General features: G+C 37.5%; 1 non-coding gene across 1 annotated transcript; it reads left to right on the forward strand.

Moving 5' to 3' along the window:
- The first annotated feature begins 9,816 nt into the window (after positions 1–9,816).
- On the forward strand, positions 9,817–9,920 carry LOC127899523 (small nucleolar RNA R71). Its single transcript, XR_008051400.1, has one exon. It is a non-coding gene; the product is annotated as a small nucleolar RNA R71 (small nucleolar RNA).
- The last annotated feature ends 13,382 nt before the right edge of the window (positions 9,921–23,302 follow it).

A 23,302-nucleotide genomic window follows, 5' to 3' on the forward strand; every position in this document is an offset into this window, starting at 1 on the left:
TGGGTATCTGGATTCGTATCAACATGCATCATGGGCTAAATATTCCTTATTAATACCAATTAAATCATGAGGGGGGAATCCACACCTCATGAACTACGCTCTAATCAATATGGTGCTAAGGGCTTATCGTGCCAAATAATAATAACCTTATATTAGAGAGCCGGTGTAACCAAGGCGGTATCTAGACAAGATTATTATTATTTGTCGACGAGAAGTCAAAACATCCACAAAAACTAGAGGGGAAGAGAAAATAAATTTACCAAATTAAGCCCATGACACATGTTGAGACTTCAACTTCAACCCAAGCTTGAAAGAAAATTAGCCACTCATAATTGAACTAGGGGCAAAATGGGAATTTATTAAAATATGAAGAAAATACAAGATGGAGAGGGAATTACAGAAAACAGAGTCCAAAAATAGATTCAGAGATATCAAATTAGGGGGGGGGGAGGCCCCCTTTTTATAGATACATGGAGTAAATCATGACCATTAGATTAAAAACAGTTTGGACGCTTAGGATTGCGCCACGTCATCAGTCAACAGTCCACGGTTTGACCACGCGGATGAACAGTAACACGGTTTGACCCGGATAAACAGTAACACGTATTGGTTGAAAATAATCCTGTGTGATGCATGTACTGTACGCAAGATTTTTCATCCACTGATATGCTGCCACGTCACCATCAACAGTACATAAGAATTTTAGCCCAACAGGATCGTGACACCTCATCAATCAATGCCACATCATCGGTCAATGCCACATCATCGATCCGTCTATGTGAACAGTGTCGTGAACAATAACGTAGACAGTACCGTACACGTGAATAGTACCGTACATGTGAATAGTACTATTTTTCCTTTTATGCTCCTCCTAAGGTTTTCGACCGTCCTGAGTTCAAAAGTGATGTCCGTTTTGCCGTCTGATCTCTCCTTTATTGTGAAATGACTATAATGCTCCTAAAATATATAAAATACTTAATTAAAATAAAACACATGTAATTAAATCACAAGAAGGTTAAATACATAAAAGTAAGGGTTGTTAGTAAGACTTGAAATGTCAAATGACGGTTTTCTCCTTTATAAATATGCATTTTCTAATACTCAACACACCCCCCAACCAGCTTATTGCTAGTCCCTAGCAAATAAAGCGAAAACAAAATTCAAATTCAAAATGATTTTTTATTTTTAGAAACACTCGTGTTTATTCAATCAGATTAATGATAGCAATCAAATAAAAGTATAAGCATTATCTCCAGTCTAAAGCAACATCACACCCACATCAACCATCCACATGAATCAGCTTAGTAGACTTTATTATAGTTACTTTCAAAAATGACATGTCAAACCCCAAAATCTCACTGGAAGTAGTGACACTCTCACAAAGAAATTAAACCCAATAAAAATAGTCACTCCAATGAATGGTAATTGAGAGAAAATAATAAATGATATCACATGCTCTCACCAAGATGAAATAAATATGTCCTCAGCTTAGAAATAATAAGATCTCAAGTCAAATAAAAAATGTTAGTCAACCCACTTTATTTATTTATTTTTTTTTTAAAATTTTTTTATGCATCACTACATCTTTTTAGCCCATATAACTAGCTTCTACTTCAGACTATAGTTCCCTAAAATCAAGAAGGACTTTTATTAGGACGTAACGTAGGCTAGGGACATGGTTAACAAATAAAGAAAATAAGGAAAACAAAGTGTATGTTTGAGAAAAAATGCAGAGATTTTTTTTTTTTTTTGGAAGTTGCAAGGTGGATTTCACCTATTGTTGTTATTTTTATTGTTTTGAAACAACAACTTTTGTTTTGTTGTTGTTTTTTTTTTTTGCTTTTTTTTTGGTATAACTTCACTAAACAAAATAATTATTTACATTTTTCTCAAACATAAATAGGTGATGGAACTTATAAGACATCGGGTAATACTCTAAATCGGAGTGGGTCAAGATGATAAGTTGACAAAGAAAAGGTTTTTTTTTTTTTTTTTAAAGGCTCAAAAGGGTTAACTATGGATATTTAATAAAATGGATGGCTAGAAAGGCTCAAACGGATCAAAGATGGCCTTTCCATCGTCTTTTAGGGCTCTAAATAATCATCCATATCTACTAGTTAGATGGGCCTCCAAATGTAGCTACACACATTTTTTTCTTTTTTTTTAATTTTATAATTTTTTTTAAGGGTTAACTCAAAAGAAATCTAGAGATCGTGTATACAATAATAAACTGTTAAGCTGTATAAAGAATGGGCAAAATGGTTACTCTCCAAGAAAAATGATAGGCTAAAAAACTTACTTGGTACTTATTATGACATGTTCATTCCTTCAAGCAACTCATTTTTGTCTCTGACATCAACATGTAGAGTAGCAAACATAATGTAACATTACTTAAGACCAAAGATAATACAAATACTAAAATTTGAAATTAATCATGTCATCCAATGTTAAAACAAATCACACAATTTTTTTTTAAAACAACATTCTACCCCCCAACCTATTCTAAACATGAAAGGAAAATATGCATGCAGAAATGTGAAAATGATGCATAAAAACTAATTAGAAAAGTTACACGTAAAATGATAGAAAACGAAAATGGTTTTTTTTTTTTTAAAAAAGATGCGTTTCTAGAGGCACTACACTCCATATTCAGCCATCTTCGACTCACAAGTTGGAAAATGTACATTTATAGAGGAGAAATTAAAAAGAAGAAAAATAAACATAAAAACAGAATAAAGAAAAAAGAAAATGTCTGATTTTTTTTTAGTTTTTTAATTTTTTTTAAACGATGAAGATGCGTTTCTAGAGTCACTACACTCCATATTCATCCATCTTCAACACAAAAAGTTAGCAACAGTTAGTTTCTACAACAAAAAATTAATAAAAACTTAACCAAAATTCCACAATTGTTGACTATTCTCTCCCCCCAACCAGAACGAAACATTATTCTCAATGTTTGAAAGGAAAGAAGTAGAGTTTAGAAGACATCACCTGGGTGGTGCAACACAGAAAACAATATTTACAAGCAGAGAGTTAAATCTAATTTGTACTTCTTACTGCGGCTACTGTTACCATCATTATTTGGATGCTCCAACACAAAGGTCCAGGGGTCTAGCTCCGGTTTATAAGCTTGTAACATATCAAGTAGCTCATTAGCAGTGTGAGCACAAATAAAAAGTTTTTTCACATTAGAAAGAATGAAATAATTTTTTATTGCATGGTTAAGAAATGCGATAAAGCCATCATAAAAGTTATTGACATTTAACAAACCGATGGGTTTCTGGTGGATGTGCAGATGGGCCCAAGATGCTAGTGTGATAAGTGCCTCTAGTGTTGCAAGATCTCCTGGAAGGAAAATAAAAGCATCAGCATGATTAAGCATTTCAGTTATTCTTTCTTGCATACCTGAGACAACTAACTCTTCTCCAGTTGATGAGTCAGACGAACTGCCCAATGGTTTTAGGACTCTTGGGATGATGCCTAACACTTGACTTCCTCTGATAAAAGCTGCTTCTGAGACCATTTTTGATAACCCTCGGTTACCTCCTCCATACACCAAGTGTAATTTTCTCACTGCTATACTTCGACCAAGATCGATGGCTGCCTCAACGAACTCTTTATGTTTGCCATAGGTAAATCCAGAAAGCACACAAATGTTCTTGAATTGTCTATTTGGAGTAGCTGCCATTGTGATACTTCTCAAAAATTAAGTTGTGAGTGCTTGACAAAAAAAAATCACATTTAAGAGTCTTGGTGACAGTGGGTCACAGTTGTGTATGAGGTAACATGTCAGTGTCAAATAACGCGTAAAGCACGTGGCTCGCGAGTCAAAAAGGAAATAGTAAAAAGGAAAAAGCAAACAGTAATAAAGAAAAAGCAAACAGTAATAAAATTATTAAAGATAATAATGCACTCAATAAAACAATAGTGAAATAAAATAACAGTAAAGTAAAAGGATATTTACAGGTAGTTGCGACTGTGGCTCACATCTTCCTCTGGTTTTATGTTCAGAAACAGCTTGAACGCCCTCTATGGGTCGAGGATAGGCTTCCTATCCAGTTTTCTTATAAACTGGCAAACAAGGTCATTTATAGTCAGATTCCCGAGACTATATCGTTCATGCTCTTTCTGGAATAATGGCCATAACTGGAGAATCGCTCCTTGCACATATCCACTGGGATGCGTTTCAAGAGACAAAATGATATCATCTAATGACTCCTTATTCAAGCCATCCCTAATGAATTGAATCTTATCTTCCCTGTTATCAGACACCATTCCTAAAGAACATGGGTTTTTATTGCAACTCATTATGGCACACTTATGACAAGCAACAGAAATTCTTCGAGCTCGTCGTTTTCTTGCATAATTTCGTTTACCACAACCAGGCATGTATGCAATAAATTTTGGAGGTAACTCACCTGCCGATCGTACTTTAGCCTCGATTAACCAACGGATGTCAGCAGGTATGTTATTCCTCATGAGCAATCGCATGCGTTCGGACTGAGCTTTATAGATCGTAAGGAGGGCATTCTGAGGAAGTGAAGGGAATCGCTTGTGAAGCTTCGCTAGAATCTCGTTTCTGTCCATACTTTCACCTCAGAATATCAGTTATTATGGGAAACTGAAGTAACCGACTTGATTGTCACGGAGTACCGTTATCCGCCACTTCACCGGGGTAACAAACTAAAGCACACAAACAGAAAAACAAATTAAAACACACAAAGAAAATTAAAATCGTCCTTTTATTGAATTTACCTGAAGCTCCAACTGGATGTCGTAAACACTTCTCTCAATGTCTCTGAGTTGGCTTTCTAAACCCTCAACATAGGCTACTAACTCTGGTGGCTGTAGAGCCCAAATGCGATGTGTTTTACAAAATTGAATCTACCTTTTGAGATGAGTTTTGACACGTTGAAGTGGTTTAAGAATGTTCAGGAGGAACGGTCTAAGTAAGGTACTCATGATTAAAAATGATAAAAGAATCAAATCAACGAAAAGAAAAAAAATCAATTCAAATCTGGTGGGTCACTCAAATTTATTTCGGTGTCTTCTCCATGTGGTTGGTACTCTAGATATGGCTTTAATCTTTGATCATTAACTTTAAACGTGACACCGTTCTTTGGGTCTTTAATTTCAATTGCCCCATGTGGAAAAACAGTATGAACAATAAAGGGACCAGACCATCGAGAGCGTAACTTACCTGGGAATAGGTGCAAGAGAGAATTGAATAAAAGCACTTTCTGACCTGGGGTGAACGATTTTCTCATAATTTGCTTGTCATGGAAGACTTTCATTCGTTGCTTGTAAATCTTGGCATTTTCGTATGCGTCATTGCGAATTTCTTCAAGTTCTGCCAGTTGTAATCTTCTTTCTGAGCTGGCTTGCTGCATGTCAAAGTTGAATTTCTTGATGGCCCAATACGCACGATGCTCGAGTTCCACAGGTAGGTGGCAAGCTTTTCCATACACTAGCCTGTAGGGTGACATCCCAATCGGAGTCTTGAAAGCCGTTCTATATGCCCATAATGCATCATCAAGTCTTAATGACCAATCTTTTCTGTCTGGCCTCACTGTTTTTTCTAATATGTGCTTTATTTCTCGATTGGAGATCTCAACTTGACCACTGGTTTGCGGATGATACGGGGTCGCCACTTTGTGTGTGATTGAATACTTTGTCAAAAGATCCTTGAATGCTTTGTTACAAAAGTGGGCACCACCATCACTGATTATTGCTCGAGGGAATCCAAAGCGTGAAACAATGTTGCTTTTCAAAAATGCTATCACCACCTTGTGATCATTGGTTCTACATGGAATTGCTTCTACCCATTTCGATACGTAGTCAACACCAACCAATATGTATTGATGGCCAAAAGAAGGGGGAAATGGTCCCATAAAGTCGATACCCCATATGTCAAAAATCTCAACCACTAAAATTGGATTTAGTGGCATCATGTTCCTTCGTGTAATGCTCCCCATTCGTTGACACCTATCACATGAAGAACATAAAGTGTAAGCGTCTCGAAATATAGTTGGCCAATAGAAACCACATTGTAAAACTTTAGTCGCTGTTTTCTTAGCACTGAAATGGCCTCCACAAGCTTGTTCATGGCAGAATGAAAGGATATTTTGAATTTCACTTTCTGGGACATATCGTCTAACAATTTGATCTGCACAATACTTGAACAAATACGGGTCATCCCAAAAGAAATTCTTTATTTCTGCAAAGAATTTACCCTTGTCTTGCTTGGTCCAATGCTCTGGAAGTTTACCTATAACAAGATAATTAACTATATCGGCATACCAAGGTAATACTTCCACATTCATCAATTGTTCATTTGGAAATGATTCATTTAATGATAATGGCTCTGTAATTGTGTCAAAATGGAGACGAGAAAGATGGTCCGCCACGACATTTTCTGTGCCTTTCTTATCTTTGAATTCCAAGTCAAATTCTTGCAAAAGTAACACCCAACGAATTAGTCTAGCTTTTGCATCTTTCTTTGTGAGAAGATATTTAAGAGCAGCATGATCTGTGAATACAATTATTTTACAACCAATGAGATAGGATCGAAATTTTTCTAATGCAAACACTACTGCTAGCATTTCTTTTTCAGTAGTTGAATAGTTCAACTGTGCATCATTCAATGTCATACTAGCATAGTAAATAATGTGGGGAATTCAATCAACTTTTTGTCCTAATACTGCTCCTACTGCATAATCAGATGCATCACACATGAGCTCAAATGGTAAGCTCCAATTTGGGGGCTGAATGATGGGTGATGATGTCAACAAATGCTTTAATTTTTCAAACGCAACAAGACATGAATCATCAAAGACAAAAGGTACATCTTTAGCAAGTAAATTGCATAAGGGTCTAGAAACTTTGCCAAAATCTTTAATGAAACGTCTATAGAAACCAGCATGCCCGAAGAAAGATCTTACTTCTCTGACTGTTTTGGATGGAGGAAGATTAGAAATGAGATCCACCTTGGCTTTGTCAACCTCAATACCTTTGCTCAAAATGATGTGACCGAGAACAATACCTTGTTTTACCATAAAATGACATTTCTCCCAATTTAAGACCAAGTTCTTCTCGATACATCTCTGCAGAACTAGTGTTAGATGATGTAAACATTGATCAAATGAGTCACCAAAGACAGAAAAATCATCCATAAAGACTTCAAGGAATCGTTCAACCATATCAGAAAAAATGCTCAACATGCATCGTTGAAATGTAGCAGGTGCATTACATAATCCAAATGGCATTCTCCTATATGCAAAAGTGCCAAAATGGCAAGTGAAAGTGGTCTTCTCTTGATCTTTTGGTGCTATGGGAATCTGATTATATCCTGAGTAGCCATCTAGAAAGCAATAAAATTCATGGCCTGCTAATCTATCAAGCATTTGATCGATAAATGGTAAAGAAAAATGATCTTTACGTATGACAGAATTCAATTTTCTATAATCAATGCATACACGCCATCCTGTAGTTACTCTAGTTGGTATTAATTCATTATCAGCATTGGTAACTACTGTGACTCCTGACTTTTTAGGGACAACTTGTACAGGACTGACCCATGAACTATCAGAAATTGGGTAAATGATACCTGCATCTAATAGCTTAAGGACTTCAGTTCTAACAACTTCTTTCATATTAGGATTTAACCGACGTTGCATTTCCCTAGTAGATTTAGCATTTTCATCAAGGTGAATGTAATGCATGCAGTCTACTGGGTTTATACCTTTTATGTCTGCTATGGTCCATCCTAATGCCCCTTTGTGCTCTTTCAAAACATCTAACAACTTACCTTTTTGTTCGTCATTTAGGGATGATGATATGATTACCGGCAGAGTACTTTCTTCTCCCAAAAATGCATATTCCAGAGTGTTGGGTAATGGTTTGAGCTCGAGTTTCGGTGGTGATTTTGATGATGGGATGAGTTTCTTTTCTGATGGTGCTAGTTGTTCAACTCTTGACTTCCATTTATTAGTGTCCATGGATGGTGCTGAGTCAAGTAGGGTGTTGACCTCATCGACTGATCTGTCAATATCAAAATCCAAACAAAAGTGAGTTAAACATGTTTGTAAAGGATCATCACTAAGGTTTGAAAGAAAAGTGTCATCAACTAATGCTTCAATTAAATCCACATCAACAATATCATCATCTGCATTGTGAGGTTGTTTGGCAATGTTGAAGATGTTCAGCTCCATAGTCTTGTTGCTGAAGGACAACTGCATATTTCCAGTCCTGCATTGAATGTGAGCATCCGCAGTTGCCGAGAAAGGTCGGCCTAGAATAATGGGGATGTGCTTCCTCGAATCCTGTATTGGTTGAGTGTCAATTACAATGAAATCAACAGGAAAATAGAACTTGTCTACCTGGATAAGCACGTCCTCCACAATGCCACGAGATATTTTCGTGGACCGATCTGTAAGCTGTAACACTATTGGAGTTGGGTGTAATTCTCCAAGTCTAAGTTTCACAAATACAGAGTAAGGCAACAAATTTACACTAGCTCCTAAATCCAACAAAGCATTCTCAATTGTGTGGTTCCCTATACTACATGAGATAGTGAGGGAGCCTAAGTCTTTGCATTTTAAAGGAATTTTATGTTGGAGTATAGAACTAACGTTTTCTGTTAAAAATGCTTTCTTTTGAACATGCATATTTCTCTTTTTAGTACAAAGGTCTTTAAGAAACTTGGCATAAGATGGAACTTGTTTAATAGCATAAAGTAAAGGGATGTTAATACTTACCTGTTTAAAGATTTCAAGAATCTCACCTGTGGATTTTCCCTTTTTTCCTTTAGCTAACCTCTGAGGAAATGGAGCTTTCGGAACATATTCTCGTGGGTTGGTTTCTTCTTTCTCCTCCGGTGATGAGTCCTCAACATTCACAGGTACAATTTGATTTTCTTTTGTCACCGGCATCTCCACTTTGCTGTCAACTTCTTTTCCTTTTCGCAAGGTTATGACTGCTTTGACCTCTCCATGCTGCTGTGGTGAACTGGTACTTGCTTCATGTACTCCTTAAGGATTAGGCACTGGTTGACTTGGAAACTTACCTTTCTCAACGGTTATTGCCAAGGTCTGAACTGAAGAAGCAAGTTGTCCCACCATCTTCTCGAGGCTTGAAATTGATTGGGCTTGTGAATTGAAGCCTACTGTCAACTCATTTCGTAGTCCATCAATGGTGCGATTCTGTTGCTCAATCGTGGAGTGAGTAATATTCTTGAAATTCTGAAATGCATCCTCCCATGGTCTGGGTTGAAAGTAGTTCTGGTTCTGATTGTATGGTCTAAATGGTGGCTGAGAGGCTTGAGGAACTTGAGGAATTTGTTGCATTGGTGGAGCTGGAGCTGTTGGTCCATTCTGTTGGAATCCTTGAGACCATGAAAAATTGGGGTGGTCTCTCCATCCAGGATTATATGTGTTGGAGTATGGGTTGTAATTAGATGGCTTTCTCATTACACCTATGGCATTAGCTTGATCTGAGTATGAGTCATGGTCATGTGGTTTTGTTGATTTAGCAGTTGATAACAATGCTATTTGTCGAGCAAGACCTTCAACCATCTCCTTGACTTCTTTGATTCCCGAAGTTGACTTGCCAATTTGAACCTCATTTACTTCCTTAATTCTTTTAGTATTCCTGAGTGATCGACTCCGTTGTTGGGAATTATCCGCTTGTCGCTGGAAGAATTCCCAAATCTCTGATGCACTTTTTGACATTAGCTCTCCTCCACTTGTTGCCATTAGCCATTCTTGCACATTTGGTAGTAATCCCTCCAAAAAGTATTGGCATTGGTGCCATTTCTCGTACCCATGATGTGGACACTTCAAGAGTAGCCCATTGAATCGCTCCCATGTTTCGAAAAATTGCTCGTCCTCTCTCTGAGTAAACTCTGAGATTTCCCTGCGAATAGCATTGGTTTTATGCACTGGGAAATATTTATTCAAAAATTTCGTTACCATTTGTTCCCATGATGAGATGCTATTAGCAGGTAAAGTATTTAACCATGAACGAGCTCTATCCTTTAAAGAAAATGAGAATAATATGAGTTTAACATCATCGTCTGAAAAATTTTCATATTTAAAAGTTTGACAAATGGCATGAAAATCATTCAGATGATTATATGGGTCCTCATTTTTTAGGCCATAGAATGTTGGGAGACAATTTAGCACACTAGGTTTTAATTCAAAACTCCTAGCAGCTACATTTGGGTATCTTATACATGATGTGCTCAAATTAGCTAAGGGACTGAAATAATCCTTAAATGGCCTCTCCTGTGGTTGCAAATCCATTTTATTTTTAACTTGTTTGTGTGTGCGAAGTGTTTTCTCAACTTCAAGGTCTATAGGTTCAAGATTAGGTAATAATGACCTACGACCATGCATGCAAAACAAATAAAAATAAAGAAGAGTGAGAAATTACGATACTAACCTTATTGTGCTATTACAACCTTTCAAAATACACAAAAACAAATATGTGAAATAAATTAACTAAAAATTAAATTAATAAAATAAACAAAAATTACAAAGAAGAAAAAAAATTGAAAATTAAATTACAGAATTTTAAAGAAGAGAGAGAAAAAAGAAATAATAACCTTTAAATGCGGATTCACACCATTTTTTTTCATTTTTTCATTTTTTTTAATAAAAAAAATACAAGAAAACAAATAAAAGAAATTATTCACAAAAATTAATTCTATGAATTAAAATTACTTACCTCCCCGGCAACAGCGCCAAAAACTTGTTGTGCAAATTTTAATGTATTCGCAAGCGCACAAATCTATTGTAATATAGATCAATGGTGACGAGTGTCGATCCCACAAGGAGGTGGATTTTAATTGTGTGTAGAATTAATTTTAGAATTGGGTGATTGGATTTGTGGTGGAAATGATTTGGAATATGGTAAAACTTAAATTAAAATGGCGAGAATAAATTCTAAAATTGGAATTGAAATGGCGAGAATAAGTTGAAGAGAAATCTATTAAGATGACGTACTTGGGTATCTGGATCCGTATCAACATGCATCATGGGCTAAATATTCCTTATTAATACCAATTAAATCATGAGGGGAGAATCCACACCTCATGAACCACGCTCTAATCAATATGGTGCTAAGGGCTTATCGTGCCAAATAATAATAACCTTATACTAGAGAGCTGGTGTAACCAAGGCGGTATCTAGACAAGATTATTATTATTTGTCGACGAGAAGTCAAAACATCCACAAAAACTAGAGGGGAAGAGAAAATAAATTTACCAAATTAAGCCCATGACACATGTTGAGACTTCACTTTCAACCCAAGCTTAAAAGAAAATTAGCCACTCATAATTGAACTAGGGGCAAAATGAAAATTTATTAAAATACGAAGAAAATACAAGATGGAGAGGGAATTACAGAAAACAGAGTCCAAAATTGGATTCAGAGATATCAAATTAGGGGGGGAGGCCCCCTTTTTATAGATACATGGAGTAAATCATGACCATCGGATTAAAAATAGTTTGGACGCTCAGGATTGCGCCACGTCATCAGTCAACAGTCCACGGTTTGACCACGCGGGTGAACAGTAACACGGTTTGACCTGGATGAATAGTAACACAGTTTGGTTGAAAATAATCCTGTGTGATGCATGTACCGTACGCGAGATTTTTCGTCCACTGATATGCTGCCACGTCACCATCAACAGTACATAAGAATTTTAGCCCAACAGGATCGTGACACCTCATCAGTCAATGCCACATCATCGGTCAATGCCACATCATCGATCCGTCTATGTGAACAGTGTCGTGAACAGTACCGTACACGTGAATAGTACCGTACATGTGAATAGTACTATTTTTCCTTTTATGCTCCTTCTAAGGTTTTCGACCGTCCTAAGTTCAAAAGTGATGTCCGTTTTACTGTCTGATCTCTCCTTTATTGTGAAATAACTATAATGCCCCTAAAATATATAAAATACTTAATTAAAATAAAACACATGTAATTAAATCACAAGAAGGTTAAATACATAAAAGTAAGGGTTGTTAGTAAGACTTGAAATGTCAAATGACGGTTTTCTCCTTTATAAATATGCATTTTCTAATACTCAACAACCCCCATTTTCGAGTGATGACAGACGCTCATGGGTCTCCAACAACCGAATCGTGGGTCAACGTGAGATGTCACGTTCTCCTCAGCGGTTCGGGGCATGGCAAAATTGTCGCGGTTTCGTGAGATCATGTCCTCTTTCTTTGGGTGATGAGCATATGGTCGGTACGTATCTTTAGTTGGTGCTCGTTTTTATTTGGCACATGCCCGTACACGATGTTTTACCAGGACTCTGCTCATGCCATTCAGCTGGGGAGACTCCACTCAGGGTGAGGGATGATGACATAGCTGAGTTGGTACTTTTCATTACTCACATAGCTGAGCTGGTCCTTTTCATTACTCAATACCAGTCCCCCAGTTTCTGGTCTTGCGAGTGAAACGAGTTGAGATTAGAAACTAATAATTGGATCTGGCTAACCTCGGGCAACATTCCTCTAGTCCTTGTTTTATTGTGATGGACCCGAAGTGATGTCTCTTGTTTAGAGAGTTTTCGGCCTGAATATGGGCCTTCGTGAGCGTATCCAATACACAGCTGGGCTGACACTTCATCATGTTGTCTTAATTACTGTGATGGACCCGAGATAATTCTTTATGTTTAGAGAGTTTCTGGTTTGAGTATGGGCCTTTGTGAGTGTATCCAATACACAGCTAGGCTGACACCTCACCATGCCGTCTTAATGGCCAGTGACGTGTCACTGTTTGCACTTTTGTATTTGAAATTTGAAACGGTGGCTTATCTGTCCTCGATACGCGGCGATTGAGCTGACATCTGCGTGACTTAAACGCCTTTGTTCTCCCTTTCGTCTTAAGTCCCTAAATTGGAATTGCCATTGCGTTTATCTATCATTCTGTCGTAAGCCAACTCCTTCTCTGGGCCTTAAACGTGCTTTCCTCATCGGAGACTTCCTTTTGCCGGGCTCTTTCTCTGTCACGCCAACGCCACTAGTGTCGATCTATTCCAGGTATCGCATTTAACTTCTTCTCTGGTTGTTATTGCTTGGGTTCTGTATTGTCCCTTTTGTACTAATATACTTGGATTTGTTGTACTTTTCCTTTTAAGATTTCACTATGTCAAGATGAAGGGGAAAATTTATTGTAGATGAGAGTGATGAGGAGGTAGATGATTCGTACCCCAACCTGCTAAGACCGATTGATCCCCCATACCATTTTAGCAGCGTAGGCCCCTCTATTAATAGGGATACCCTTGAGTACCCTCGTCCTAAGACCATTTTGCCTTCCCTTGATTATGAGCCTATGGGAAACCATTGTGGACAAGCGTCGGGTTCTGATGAAAATCATAGTTCTGAGGGGGCTGGGGTCCTTGAGGAAGAGGGTGATGACAAGGAGAGCAGTTCCGAGCCGAGTAAGATGGAGGTAGATGCTTACTCTATTGACTATATTACTTGTGCCACTACCCACACTGACCTGCTCAAGTGAAGAAACCTTTATAATATTCATGAGGACGTCCTCCTTGCTATCCCTGGGAAAGGTGATGTTCCCAATCGGCCTCCTAAGGGGTATGTGACTCTGTATCTAGAGAGCTTCAAGTTAGGGGTTCGGTTGCTTATTCAACCTTATTTTGCCAGGATATTGGGTGGCATGCATCTGGCTCTAGGTCAGCTTCACCCGAAGAGGTGGAGAGTTCTTTCGGCCTTATTTGTGCTATGGGAAAGGTGTGAGCTCGAGGAGCCTTCTCTCATGGAAGTAAAATATTTGTATCAACTGAGGAGCAGTCCAAAAGAAGCAGGCTGGTACTACTTTATGTCAAGCTCTGCGAAGAGGAAGCCTATCACCGGCTTTCCCTCATCGTGTAAAAACAGGAAGAACAAATTTTTCTTTACTAGGGGAAATTGGTGTCCAGCGATCCATTCGCTTGGTGGTGATCTTCACCTTCCAACGCGCTTTGTCACCCCAGGTCGTTTATTTTTCTGTACACTTTACGTCTCTAGTCGTCACTTATTTGGTTATTTAACCATGTTTATTCTTTCAGACTCGTGGGGCCTGATCAAGAAACTTGACAATGATCCACCGCTCAAGGTGGAAACTACTCTGGTGAATGCGTTTACCTGTTAAGATCTCCTGTCGTCAACAAATCTTGTTCGGTCGCGCCTAGTGGACGTAACTGTCGGGATGGATAACAAGATCCTTAACGCTATGTCAAAGAAACGTGCTCAGGGGTCAAGTGACTCCGGCAATCCCCCCCTCCCTTGAAGAAAACCAATGTTGGTTCTTTTAAAGCTCCTGCTCCTACTCTACCCCCTTCTCCGCCTCGAAAGAATGGCGGGGAGAAGGTTTGCGACAAGAGTCTTGAGGTCAGCATTCAATTTAGAGATCGATCATCTCCTTTTCTGCCTCAGGATCAGGGTGACTATTTGACCCTATACCAGAGGGACTATGGCAAATCAGTGGGACCCAAAATGGTCAAGGACATTGAGAGCATGAGTCTTAGCGAATTGGCTGGTTTTGTTTAAAGGGTATCTTTTAAGCTGGCCACTTTGGTTTCTTACTGCAAGAATAGGTTTATGCGCCATGAGAGGAAGCTTCAAGCGGAGAATCAAGACCTGAAGAAAAAAGCTGAGTCCGCTGATCGCTCGAGGGAGAAACTGCTCGATCTGCATAAGCAGATCATTAACTTGGAGGAGAAAGTGGCCATTACTGAGTCCAACTCTTCCAAACTCGAGAGCGAGTTGGGTGACTTGAAGTCTGATCTCGAGGCTGCACAAAGTGAGCGAGACACTTTGAAGACGGTTTACGAGGAGCAAATCAAGTCCTTAACGAGCAAATAGCTGAGTTGAAGGGCAAATCTACTGAGGTGGACGACTAGTTGGATGCAGAGTATAACTCTGGGCTCGCCTTTTGCTACAAGTGCATCATATTTGTGTTCAAAAAAGAATATACAGAGCTTAACATAAGCAAGCTGGAGGTAGGAGTGCAGAAGTATATGGCCAAGGGGGATAAGAACCAAGGGGACCAGGATCAGACCAAAGCTCCTTCAAGTGGGGAGCAAAAGAAGGAAGCAATGGATCCTGTTTTAGGAGCAGGTCAGGGGTTAACACCTGCTCCTCCGGAAGTTGCTAGTCCTTCTCTTTCTGAGATTGCTGATCCTTCTTCTACTGAAGCTGTTGAGCTTCACAATCCCTAAACTTGCTTTCTATGTAAATTCTGAATGTTTGTTCGTTTGCAAACGTTTGAGTGTTTATAAACCTTTGATGCTTTCCAGCTGCTTTCTTGCCATAGTTTTATTTATGGGTTGTTTCTGCAAATTTCCTTGAAAAATATGCCTGCTTGTCTTTGAGTGACCGAGGAGAAATATGAGATTCCTTGCCTTAACGATTTCATAAAATTTTGCCTACTGGTCTTTTAGACAACCGAGCAGGAATGAACATTCTTTTACCTTAGCAAATTTTGCAAGATATGGCTGCTGGTCCTTCAAACGACCGAGCATGAGTTGGCACATGTTTGCCTTAGTAAAATTTTACAGAATTTTTCTATTGGTCTTTTAGACGACCGAATAGGAATATGCACATGTTTGCCTTAGTAAAATTCGTAGTATGCCTGCTAGTCCTTTAGGCGACCGAGTAGGAATAGGCATTTGCTTGCCTTAACAAATTCAGTAGACTTTGCCTGCTGGTCCTTTAGACGACTGAACAGGAATTGGCACATGTTTTGCTTGGTAAAATTTTGTAGAATTTGCCTACTGGTCCTTTAGACGATCGACCAAGAATAGGCACATGTTTGCCTTAGTAAAATTCGTAGTCTGGCTGCTGGTCCTTTAGGCGACCAAGTAGGAATAGACACTTGCTTGCCTTAACAAATTTAGTAAACTTTGCTTGCTGGTCCTTTAAACTACCGAGCAGGAATTGGCACATGTTTGCCTTAGTAAAATTTTATAGAATTTTCCTGTTGGTCCTTTAGACGACCGAGCAGGAATAGGCACATGTTTGCCTTAGTAAAATTTGTAGTCTGCCTGCTAATTCTTTAGGTGACCGAACAGGAATAAGCACTTGCTTGCCTTAACAAATTTAGTAGACTTTGCCTGCTGGTTCATGAGACGACCGAGCATGAATTGGCACATGTTTGCCTTAGTAAAATTCGTAGTCTGCCTGCTGGTCCTTTAGGCGACCGAGTAGGAATAGGCACTTGCTTGCCTTAACAAATTTAATAGACTTTGCCTGCTGGTCCTTTAGATGACCGAGAACGAATTGGCACATGTTTGCCTTAATAAAATTTTGTAGAATTTGTCTGCTGGTCCTTTAGACCACCGAATAGGAATAGACACTTATTTGCCTTAACAAATTTCGCCTAACAAGGGAATTTTGTACTGAATTCATCTTTATTGAACTTTGTATAGATTACAAGAGGCGCAATACATGCGTGTGCCACAATTCATCATGCATTTAATAGAAATAGCTTTGTAGAATAAAACTTGGTAAAATGCTTCGCTTATTGGAAATATTTCTTCAAGTGCTCAGCGTTCCACGACCTCTTTACATCTCGTCAATCTAGGTAGGCCAGCTTGTAAGCTCCTGGGCCAGTTGTTCGTACTACCCTGTACGGGCCCTCCCATTTCAGGCCAAGAACGCCATGGTTAGGATCTCTTATGTTCTGGTTCACTTTTCTAAGTTCCCAATCTCCTGCTCGGACCTGCCTCATGCGTACATTCTTGTTGTAGTAGAGCATGATTCTTTGTTGGCATTGGGCCACTTTCTGCGAGGCCCCTTATCTTTTTTCCTCCAACAGGTCTATACTCATACAAATCTGCTCGTCATTCTGTTCCTCGTCGAAATACTCTGTCCGATGCGTTCCCACCCCAATTTCTACTAGGACTACTGCCTCATGACCGAAAGTTAAGGCAAACAGGGTCCCCGTGGTAGTTTTGTGAGTTGTCCGGTAGGCCCATAACATTCCTGGTAGCTCGTTGACCAAGCTTCCTTCTTCTCTCCCAACCTGGTTTTCAAGAGCTTTTTTATAACTTTGTTGGCTGCTTCTACCTGCCCGTTGGCCTAGGGGTGTGCTGAGGTACAAAACTTCAAATCTACACTCAAGTTTTGGCAAAATTCTCTGAAATTGTGGTTGTCAAATTGCCTCCCATTGTCCGTTATGATGGTATAGGGGATTCCGTATCTACAGATGATATTCTTCCAGATAAAATCAATTGTCTTCCTCTCCATGATTTGACTAAGGGCTTCTACTTCTACCCATTTAGTGAAGTAATCTATAGCCACAATTGCATGTGTTGCGGCTCCTCGGCCTTTGGGTAATGGGCAAATCAGGTCAATCCCTCACTAGGCAAAAGGCCATGGGGATGATATAGCGGTTAGCATTTCTGAGGGCTGAGTAGGAACATCTAAGAAGCTTTGGCAGACTCTACAATTTTTTGTCATCCCCTTCGCATCCTGGTGCATAGTCGGCCAAAAATACCCTTGCTGAAGTGCCTTGAAGGCCAAAGTCCTTGCCCCCGAGTGGTTGCCGCATATTCCTTCATGAATTTCTTTTAGCACATAATTTGTTTCCTCGTCATCCAAACATCTTAAGAGGGTAAAGTGAATCATCGGCGGTAAAGTACTCCATCGAGTAACGTATACCTTGTTGCCCGACATTTCAACTTCCTTGCTTGCTTCATATCCTCTGGTAAAATGCCATCGCAGATATATGAGAGAATTGGGTCCATCCAGGATCTTTTGGTGTTCACCCGCATTACTTCTACCTCCTCTCCTATACTTGGCGAGATCCTTACTTCCAATGGAACCGACTTGAGTAACTTTGGATCCGCAATTGCGGCCATTCTGGCCAACATATTTGCTCGGTAATTTTCTGTCCGGGATATCTACTTTATTTCTACTTCTTGGAAGAGCCCAATCATCTGCTATGCCTTCTTCAAATAAAGCTCCATCTTCTCTTCCCTTGCTTGGAATTATTTATTGAGCTGATTACAGACTAACTGGGAGTTTGCTCGGATTTCTACCCTATCTGCTCTTAATGCGTGTGCCAACCCGAGCCCGGTAATGAAGGCTTCATTTATTCGTGAGCTGGAATTCGAACTTCACTACATAGGACACCTTGGCCCCTTCTGAGCTCCGTATTACTACTCATGCTCCGGACCCTTGTTCACTACGTGACCCATCAACCATTACCAGCCACACCCACTAAATAATATATTTAGGTTTTTAACCCAAATAACTAGTTATCATGCTTATTAATCCAGTAGTGGCGCAGTCAATTAAATGAGCTAACCCAGAGATCATTTAGGAACATACAATAGTGGCTATAATAATTAGGTCTGTAATTAAACTAGCCCAATTATTTAATTCCAAATCTACTCCATTAAAAGATTGGAACTGACCTCTATAATTGTATGCTCGAATAATAATTTGTCTCAAACTACATTGATTTCTTTACTGCATAATCTTTTGTACCACATCGTTAATTAAATCGATATTTCAACTGTCCAATCGATTTAATTACATCTTATTCCTTGATACTTACTAGTTTTCTCTAATGATCATTTTCAACATACTAATATGTTGACATACTCTGGCAAGAGAATTCTATGATCAAGTGTCAAAAACCTATCAACAGATGTGTTGTACAAATTCTATATTGTTAATCTATAATTTCAATACTCATAATTACTTCCACTAAGATACCGGATAATCTTGACCACAATTGTGTGTCGTGCCCATTGGTAACTCAAATGGAATAACAATTACAATCATGAAATCATAACTAACTCAAGATTAAGATTAAAGTAAAATCAATGCCTATGAGATTTAATAAGTCTTACAATCATTTCAAGGTTAATTAAATCTCATATGTAATTCAGCTCAATGTAGTCAAACTACATCAGTAAATTCATTAAATGATTTGTCTTAATCATGTATGATATGATCATACATGATTAAGACAAATCATTCAATGAATTTACTACAGTCTAAATATAAATAGAGCACCCAACTCTATTTATCAACTGCGAATTTAATTTATTTAATCAAAAGATAACTTGTATTTATGTCTTCTGTGAATCTATATGATGATCACATAAATACATATAATATGATTAAACAGACTTTATTCAAAATATTTATGCAATTGAAAATATCTCAAATATTTTATTAATAAAAAATAAATTAATATGCTTTAAAAGAGTATATAATCCCAACAGTAACTACTATGAATTTAATAATCATCCAGATGGATAGTTATAACATGCTGAGTGTGGATATCATTTGTTAATTTTCAAGGCCGCCTGAGAAAAACAATTGATAGAGCTCTGTCTTATGTAAAGTATAACTAGTTGGAAAAATGATAGAGACTAAGCGAGGTAATGAGGATTATAATAGATTTTCTGTATGTAAAGTCTGTTTAAAGGCACCAAAGATGAATATATGTAATACCAGCTGTTTAATGTAAAGTTATCAACAATAATGGGTATGAGTTGGTTATTCCTAGTTTAAAATATTGATGTAATACACTTACTTTTGTAAAATAAAGATACCTTCTATTTTGTAGTTTATCAAAGAGAGTAAGCACATAAAGAGTATCATCATCTAAAGAAATTAAACTTACTTCATTTGGTCAAGTTGGATATGTTAATTTATTTGATCAAATGGTCCCATGCAAAATCCACTACATGTATGCCATGTATGATACACCATGTATGCCATGTGCTGTGATTAAAGGGTGTGACTTTTACAAGAGACACATTCTTAATGTTCAAACTTCTAAGCAGTTAATGGAAGTTACTTGTTCAAATTCGAACTTCTAACTATCATACTGTTGCCTATATAAAGGCATGAATGCATCACAAAAATATTGATTCCAAGACAGATCCAAGATAGTTACAGTGTGTGTATTCAAGGTTCTGCACGTAACCACCAGCCTAATTAGGTATGATGGTGTATCGAAGATCCGAAATTCCTTCAATAAAAATTAGTAAATTAATGATATATATGCTCGTCTTCCAGGCTCTGCCATTTTGACCAACTTCAACTTTCGTCATTAATCAGCTGTCATGCATGCCTCTCTTAATTTCTTTTTTGCTCTCACTCGAATACACTTTGACAAACATATTTAAGTCCTTATGACATAGAAATTAAGGCTGTCCAAACAATTAGGAAAAAACCTTTGTTATTTTATTTTCTAAATCGTTTTTTTCCGTTATAGTAAGTCAAAGTCAATCCAATTTTCTTTCCATCCATGTGAGTAGAGTTTGAACCCATACTTTGTTGAAATTTTGACTTGAATATGGGAGAGTATAAGAGAAAAGAATTAAGTCTTGAAAGCGTGAAAAAAGTTTTGAAAATTTTATTCTGCAGTTCGGTGATGTTGAAAATTGAATGTGGCAGCAAATTGCATGTGCAATTGTTTTCAAATATGCATGAATTTAATGCATGCAATGCAAGTTCTAGCTCAACGTGATGGCAAATTGTAGCCAAATTGGAAACGGTAGGTAAGCATTGCTTGCCTATAAATAGAGAGGAGAGGAAGAGCTTCAAATCACATCCTAATTGAGAGAGTTGAGAGCAATTGTAAGTGAAGCAATGTGAGAGATTTGAGAGAGCTTCCACTTGAGTATTCTAGTGAGGTTCCATTTAGGTGTATTAGGGTTGTGGGTTTTGAGAGCTTTTCCCACTTTTGTAAATTTTCATTTTTAGTAAAATTATCTTACAGTCTTTGCCCGTGGACGTAGGCATTACGTCGAACCACATAAATTATTGTGTTCTATTTTTTTGCATTTGTTTATCACCACATTTATATTTCTCTAAAATTCGCAGTCACCAGAATATTAGTAATTGCTCAACTTGCGCTTCCGCAACAATTGGTATCAGAGCCGAAGGTTCGTGCTTGGGGTATACAGCATTGTTCACATATACGACACTATTGACATATACAATACTGTTCATTGATATGATGGAGACAACCATTTATACTTAGGAGATAGTCTATTGTAAGTAATGTGTATTTTTGCATGTCTGTTGTATGTTTTCCAATGCTATTGGTGTCAATGTGTAAGTGTACACAACAAGTAATATAATGATAAATATTTAAGATTGTCTCCACATGGATTGTTATTATAGGAATTGCTACAACAATTTTATCAGTGCAATTCTTATTCTAAATTAGAATTAAAACAAATTATTAAACTAATAAACTAATAAAGATAAAAAAATGCAATAAGAAAAATGCAGTAAAGTAAATTGTCACAGCAAATACAAGGATGTAGCCAAGGAGAATGAAGTAGTTGAGTGATTAAACTCACTTAATGGTTTTAAATATTTTTTCTAATGTTTGGCTCGGTTGCTACAACATCTGCTACAGCACTGGGCAAAATCCTTATGTATCCTTAGCTGTCGTATGTTGGATGTCTTATACCTAAATGCAACTTAGCAGTGACCAATTATTATGCTAACATTAGATATATCATTACACATTTTAGATTCTAATTACCCTACAAGGTGAATCTCTATATCTAGTTCATCACTAATTTTAGATTAAACATAGCCCTTTTAGAATCAAGTTAAACCCAACTCAGGAAACCCAATCTAAAACTAAGTATTGTTCTAATATGTTCTACTAAAACAAGCCTTTTTAAGGCTCTATCTTAGCTAGTGTCACTAAATGGGTGGTCAGCCGAAATAGTGAATTAAAATAAGTATTATCAAAATAATGGGATATAGCAAACATATAGTAACACATAATATCATTCAATTAATCATCAAGTTTGTTCATCACTCAACCACGAGTAAATTCAGTTCATAATTTGCGATAAAACAAGAATAAAAATAGTTTCAGCCATTAAACTACCCATCATAAATAAAAACAAGAGAACAAGAAATAAAAGTTGAGATCCGCTTGATATTCTTCTAGAATCCTTTATTGGCATCCTCAATTCTCTTTCTTGATTTTTGTTTTCTCTTGTTTGTTTCTCTATTCTTTTTTTCTAATGACGGCCTACCGTTTTCTTTTTCTTTGCGTGTGTACTCCTTTTATAGCTTAGAATTAGGGCAATCGAAAGCCTAGGGGTGCATTTTCTAATTTAAGAAACTCCAGATCGCAATCTTCTAAGAATCTCACATAAAATCTTCTCTGTCGTTGCTCCAAGATTGCTACAGCAACAGTGCTACAACATTGGCTACAACATCTATATTGTTCCAGATTTATTTCAATTCTTCTATAACCATGTTCTTTCCTTATCCTTACAAGCCTACTGCAGCAACATTCATTCCTTAAATCTTGAGCTTCCGGTCATCTTCAATTATACATATGAATTAAGCACACAAATTATTCTAAATCAAGCAAAATTTATTGAGAGTGGACTAAAATGTATGCTCACGCAAAATATAACTAAAATGCAGTAAAAACATGTCAATTACTCTTTAAGTACTGTTGATTTAAGTATAAAAACACCATGATAACCCTCATTTCATAGAGTTATCAATGTTTAGAAAAGTTTTGTCAACAAGGCGATAAGAGCTTAAGGAGTCTAGGTTTTAAGTGGAACCGTTGTGACTCCTCCATTCTACTAGGAATTTTTTTGGTGCATTTTCACGTGAAATTAACATCATAGAGACTATTTTTCAAGTGTAAATAGTTGTTGAAGGCATTGATCATTTGAGTTAAGTATGATGGCAGAGGCATTGTCGTCGTTTTCATCTACGAGAACTACTGTGACTGATGTAAAGTTTGAAGTGGAGAAATTCGATGGTATCAATAATTTTGGTATGTGGTAATGTGAGGTGTTGGATGTCTTATGTCAGCAAGAGTTGGATGTCGCTCTTGAAGAAAAACCTGACAAGATGGATTACAAGGAGTGGATAAAGATTAATGGACATGCATGTAGTACTATTCGCTTATGTCTGGCTAAAGATCAAATGTACTCATTATGAGAGGCGCTAAAAGAAAAGTACATGAGGAAAAGCCTTGAAAATAGGTTGTATATTAAGAAAAAACTCTATCGATTCACGTATGCACTTGGCATGTCGATAAATGACCATGTGAACTCATTCAATAAGATATTAGTAGATTTGCTAAATTTGGATGAGAAATTTGAAGATGAAGATAAGACATTGTTACTGTTGAATTCCATTCCTAATAAATATGATCATCTCACCACCACTTTATTTTATGGGAATATTTGATGCTGCATGCAGTGCATTGTATAATTTTAAGACTAGAAAGAAAGACAAAGGATCATAGAGATACAATTACAG

The sequence above is a fragment of the Citrus sinensis genome, chromosome 8, assembly GCF_022201045.2.
Source record: "Citrus sinensis cultivar Valencia sweet orange chromosome 8, DVS_A1.0, whole genome shotgun sequence".
NCBI lineage: Eukaryota > Viridiplantae > Streptophyta > Magnoliopsida > Sapindales > Rutaceae > Citrus > Citrus sinensis.